Genomic DNA, 6475 nt, shown 5'->3' with positions numbered 1-6475 from the left:
TTCCATGAAACTTGGAAAAGGCAGAGACCATTTTTTTTCCTCTTTTTATAACGACTTTATAGATATATAATTCACATACCATAAAATTCGCCCTTTTAAAGTGTACAGTTCAGTGGTTTTTAGTGTAGGCACAGCGTTGGGCAACCACCAGCAATTCCAGAACATTTTCGTCATCCCCAAAGAAACCCTGTACCCATGAGCAGTCACGCCCCTTTCCCTCCTCCCCTCACCCCCTGGCAACCACTAATCTACTTTCCCACTCCATAGATTTGCCTATTCTGGACATTTCATAGAAATGGAATCATACAATATGTAACCTTTTGTGTCTGGCTTCTTTCACATAGCATTAGGTTTCCAGGGTTCCTCCATGTGGTACCATGTATCAGAACTTCATTTGTTTCTATTGTCAAATAACAGGCCATTATACAGAATGCCACATTTTGCTTATCTGTTGATCAGTTCATGGGCATTTGAATTGCTTCCTTTTCTTGGCTATTATGTATCATGCTGCTATGAACATGCATGCACATTTCCTGTACACATTTTTGTGTACAGTTGTTTCATTTCTCTTGGGTGGATGCTTAGTGGTGGAATTTCTAGGTCAGCTGGTAACTCCATGATTAGTACTTTGAGGCACTTGCCACCTTGTTTTCCAAAGTGGCTGCACCATTTTACAGTCCCACCAGGGAGGCATCAGGGTACCAATTTCTCCAATATTTACATTTACTTATTTCCTTGTAAAGCTTCTCAGTGGAAACTGAGACTCACTTGGGCAAGGCAGTGTGGAATCAACACCCGGCAGCTGTGCTGTGCTGACGCAGGTTTGCCCTTGGAAACAAGCAGGCTTGGCCTTGAAGGCTGGTCTTCCTACCGAGCTGTGTGGTTTTGGAAGTCTCTTAACCTCTCTGAGCTGTTTTTCCTCTCTTGAGACCAGAAGTGAGATCTAATAGTAGAGATTACAGGCAAGAGTTGGTGAAGCTATGGGCAACCTTATGCTTTATTTACTTATTTATTTTTTAATGTGATGCATATTTTATTTTTTAATTGAGGTATAGTTGATTCATGTTGAAATTTGTCTTGTTTTATTTTTATTTTTATATTATCCACTTCCAAAGGCCTGATTCTAAATTCACACTTGCTGCAAGAGGGTGGTAAAAGCAGCATATTGCAAGGCAAATAGGTGTAGATTTAAATCTCTGCTTTGTCTCTTATTGTCTATGAGGCCTTGGGCTTATAAACTCTACCTTTCTGAGTCCCCACTTCCTCTGTGAAAAGGAGATAAGACACCATATCTGAGGGTTGTTGTCAGGATAAATGTCTTATGGTCAGCATTCAATAGATGATAGACACAACTTTTTTTTTTAATTAAGTAATTCATTTTTTATTAGCTATGCCACATGACTTGCACAATCTTAGTTCCCTGACCAGGGATTGAAACTGGGCCCTCAGCAGTGAAAGTGCCGAGTCCTAACCACTGAACTGCCCAGAATTCCCAATAGGCACCATTATTAAAACAGGGAAGACTGGGACTTCCCTGGTGGCGCAGTGGATAAGAATCCACCTGCTGAGGCAGGGGACACAGGTTCAATCCCTGGTCCGAGAAGAACCCCCATGCCGTAGAGCAACCAAGCCCATGTGCCACAATTACTGGGCCCACACTCTAGAACCCTCAAGTCGCAACTATGGAACCTGTTGCTGCAATTACTGAAGCTCGAATGCCCTGCTCCACAAGAGAAGCCACAGCAATGAGAAGCCCAAACACAGCAATGAAAAGTAGCCCCCTCTCACTGCAACTAGAGAAATCCCTTGTGCAGCAAAGAAGACCCAGAGCAGCCAAAAAAGAAAAAAACAAAGGAAGACCCATTCATTCCACCAACACTGACCCAGATCCTAATAAGCGTCAGCTGCTGTGACACTAAGGTGATTTTCAGATCTGTGCTCCCAGGTTTGGAGGAGCAGACAAATAAAGAATTGTGTGACAATGTGACTAGTGTTATCAAGAGGTGTGTTAATGTTCTCTGTGGTTAGAGAGGAAGGGGTACGGCAGGCAGAAGGAAGTGGCCACAGGAAGATCTGGGTGGCACTGGAGCAGGTGGGGGAGGCCTCTTTCTGCGGAGTGGATGGTGGGGTCATGTCCTCCTAAAACTCCATCTCCTCTGGGCTACCCCGCCCCCACACCCAGGACCCAGAAGCAGCCCATCTACACAGAGGCTGGAAGGACGGCAAACCTTTGGCTTATAAATCCAGATCAGATACAGACTTAATGCCCTCTCTGAGCACACATCCAAACCTCTGTGTATCCAAGGCACAGTAGCCTGGGGCATTGTGGACACCATGAGGAGCAGAGTCATTAATATAAAGGGAAAAGGGGCTTGTGACAGAAAATGGACTGAGGAGGGAGGCAGAACAGCACAGAGAAAAGGGCTTCAGATTATAACTGTGCCTTTTAATAGCCTGTGATATCTGGCAAGTCATACCTGCTCATTCTAGCCTCAGCTTGCATGCTCAGTCGTATCCGACTCTTTGCGACCCCATGGACTATAGCCCACCAGGCTCCTCTGTCCGTGGAAATTTCCAAGCAAGAATACTGGAGTGGGTTGCCACTTCCTACCCCAGGGGATCTTCCCAATCCAGTGATTGAAGTCGAGTCTCTTGTGTTTCCTGCATTGGCAGGTAGACCCTTTACCACTGAACCACCTGGGACAAACACAACCTTCCTCAAACAGTAAATGTCAAGATGAAGTGAGGTGGGATGAGAATGCAGTTGCAAAAGCTAAATGTTATAAACCTACAGGAAAGTTGATTATTGTCATCTGATGAGTGGATACATAGAATATGGTATATCCATACAAGGGGATGCTGTGCTGTGCTTAGTCAGCTATTGTGTCCAACTCTTTGCAACCCCATGGGCTGTAGCCCACCAGACTCCTCTGTCTATGGGGATTCTCCAGAGTATTGGAGTGGGTTGCCATGCCCTCCTCCAGGGGGTTCTTCCCAACCCAGGGATCGAACCCGGGTCTCCCGCCTTGCAGGTGGATTCTTTACCATCTGAGCTACCAGGGAAGCCTATACAAGGGATGATCACTCAGCAATAGAAGGAATGAAGTACTAATACAAGCACCACATAAATGGACCTGGAATACTCATGCTTGGTGAAAGAAACCAGATGAAGAGGACTGCATATTATATATTCTGTTTACATGAAATGTCCATAAAAGGCACATCTCTAGAGACAGGCAGTAGACTGGCGGTTGCCTCAGGCAGGAGGAGGAAGTTGGGGGGAAATGGGGAGTGGCTGCTAACAGATATGGGGTTTCTTTGGAGTGATAAAAATGTTCTCCAATTAAACAGTGTTGATGGTTGCATAACTCTGTGACTAGATTCAAAACCACTGAATTGTACACTTTACAGGGGTGAAAGGTATGCAAATTATATCTCAGGAAAGCTCTTAAGAAAAACAGAAAGCATAGTTATTTATTCTCTAGCACCCATCTGAGGAGGAGGGGAGGGAAAGTGCCAGAATGCAAGGAGATGCTGCTGCTGCTGCTAAGTCACTTCAGTCGTGTCCGACTCTGTGCGACCCCAGAGACGGCAGCCCACCAGGCTCCCCTGTCCCTGGGATTCTCCAGGCAAGAACACTGGAGTGGGTTGCCATTTCCTTCTCCAATGCATCAAAGTGAAAAGTGAAAGTGAAGTCGCTCAGTCATGTCCGACTCTTTGCGACCCCATGGACTGCAGCCTACCAGGCTCCTCCGTACATGGGATTTTCCAGGCAAGGAGATGCTGAGGAGAAGGAAAGGAAGGCTGGGTGAGGAGGTTGTGAGGGTGAGGGAAGTGAGGAGTGAAGTCTCCTTGGAGTCAGGGGAAGAAAAGGATGGAGGAGTAAGGAGAGGCCTCTGGGTTGAGTCTGGTTGGCATTGAGAAGCTGGGAATGTGAGCAGAGTTGGGAGTCAGGCTTGAAGACAGGTTTGGCAAGAACCAAATCATTGGACAACTGAACAATAGGGAAACGCACTGAGAATCTTGGGTAATAAAACTGTAGGTGATTTACATGTTTTTTTTCAGTGCTTGAATTTTTTTCTAGGTTAAAAAAATGAGAATGTATTATTTTATATCTATATTTTAATTTCTAGCATATCTTTTATATTTAAATTTGATTTTTATTTAAATAGGTAATGTATTTATATGAGTATAAATTTAAGGGAGAGAGAGTGGCATGTTTGTAAGTGTAAGTTTGTGCTGAAGTCCACGGGGGACGTGGCCGGAGGCCGGGCCCTGTATGAGGGGTATGAGGCGGTCACCAATGCGCCCCCCGAGTGCTTCCTCTCCCTCAGGGACACGGTGCTGCTCCGCAAGGAAGCCCGGAAGCTCATTGTTCAGCCCAACACTCACCTCGAAGGCTCAGAAGTACAACTTCTTGAGTATGAGGCCTCGGCTGCAGGCCTCATCTGATCCTTCTCTGAGCGCTTCCTAGAGGATGGGCCCGAGTTGGAGAAGATCCTCACCCAGCTGGCCACAGCTGATGCCCAGTGCTGGAAGGGGCCCCAGTGAAGCCCCACCTGGCCAGGCTTAAGGCACCTGTGAGGCCCTTCCCCGACTCGATCAAACCAAGGCTGTAAGTGGCCCCCTTTTTGTGGGCCCAGGAGAGGGGCAGGAGCCTGGACCTTGGTACTACCTCAGCCAGGGGTGGTGACACTAAGCCCTTCCATTTGTCAGCACTTTCCAGCTTATCAGTGGTTCCCTTGTGTTATCTCATTTGATCTACACTGCCTTCTGCGGGGTGGGCAAGGCTCCTTGTCCGGATTCCCAGAAACAAAAAAAAAAAAAAAAAAAAGAGAGAGAAAGGGTTTTTTTCTTCAGTGAAAATTCTCCCACTCTTATTTCCCCATCACCCAGTTCTTCTAAGAATAGCCAGTGTTACTTACTTCTTGTATATCCTTCCAAAGATATTCTGTTTAGTCTAAGATGTATTATTTTAGCATAAAATATTATATGGGTTAAAAAAAAAAAAGACTGAAGGGCACATGCAACAAAAGAAAAAAATAGGCAAATTGCACTTCATGAAAAAAAAATTTTGTGCATCAGAAAACAATATCAACAGGGTAAAATAATAACCCAGAGATTAGAGGGAAGTGAAGTGAAATGAAGTCATTCAGTCGTGTCCAACTCTTTGCAACCCCATGGACTGGGATTTTCCAGGCAGGAGTGCTGGAGTGGATTGCCATTTCCTTCTCCAGGGGATCTTCCCGACCCAGGAATTGAACCCTGGTCTCCCGCATTGCAGGCAGATGCTTTACCGTCTGAGCCACCAGGGAAGCCTTGCAAATCATACATCTGATAAGGGATTAATATCCAGAATATACAGAGAACTCCTGAAGTTCATCAACAAAAATTCCCAAACAATATGATTCCAAAATGGGCAAAGGAGTTGAATAGACATTTCTCCAAAGAAGACATACAAATGGCCGATATGTACATGAAAAGATTCTCGATGCCACTAATCATCACAGAAATGCAAATCAAAACCACAATGAGATATCACTTTATATCCATTAAAATGGCTACTATCCCAAACCAAAAACTTTTCACCTATTTTCCTGTTGTATGTATCTTCTTTGTTAACAATATTTTTTATTATGATAAATAAACAGAAGAAAGGATGTGGACAAAACTGGAAACCTTGCGCACTGTTGGTAAGAAGGTGAAATATAGCTGCCGTGAAACAGTATGATGTTCCTAAAAAATTAAAAATAGAATTACCTTGTATGATCCAGTGATTATACTCTGAGCATATACTCCCCCAAACTGAAAACAGAAGAGATGTTTGTGCATCTATGTTCATAGGAGTATTAGACACAATAACTAAAATGTGGAAGCAACCCAAGTATTCAACAATGGATGAAAGAATAAGCAAAGTGTGGTATGTACATATAGGAGAATCTTATTCAGCATTAAGAAGGAAGTTCTGATGCATGCTACAACATGGATGAAAGTTGAGGACATTATGCTAAGTGAAAAAAAGACAAATGCTGTTTGAGTACACTTACATGTGAGAAAGACCTAAAATAGTCAAACTCATAGAGACAGAAAGTGGCCCTGTGGTTTTCCAGGAGGTGAGTGGAGCAGGAAAGGAGGATGGGGGAGGTACTGTTTGTTGAGTGGCTATAGCGTTTCAGCTTTGCAAGATGAAAGGATTTTGGAGCGGGATAGTGGTGATGGTTGCACAACAGTACATGGCCTTAATGCCAGTGAACCATACACTCAAGCATGATTAAGATGGCACATTTTATGTTATATATGTATTCTAACCACCATAAAAACAAACTGGAAAAAAAAAAGAAAGACTGAACATCAGGAAAAGGCTGGGGTTGGAGATATGGATTTGAAAGTCATTCACATGAATATACTCCAGTATTTTTACCTGAAGAATCCCCTGGACAGAGGAGCCTGGCAAGCTACGGTCCATGAGGTTGCA

Source organism: Bos javanicus, chromosome 5, assembly GCF_032452875.1.
Source record: "Bos javanicus breed banteng chromosome 5, ARS-OSU_banteng_1.0, whole genome shotgun sequence".
Classification (NCBI taxonomy): Eukaryota; Metazoa; Chordata; class Mammalia; order Artiodactyla; family Bovidae; genus Bos; species Bos javanicus.
Note: the sequence above shows the minus strand (reverse complement) of the source record.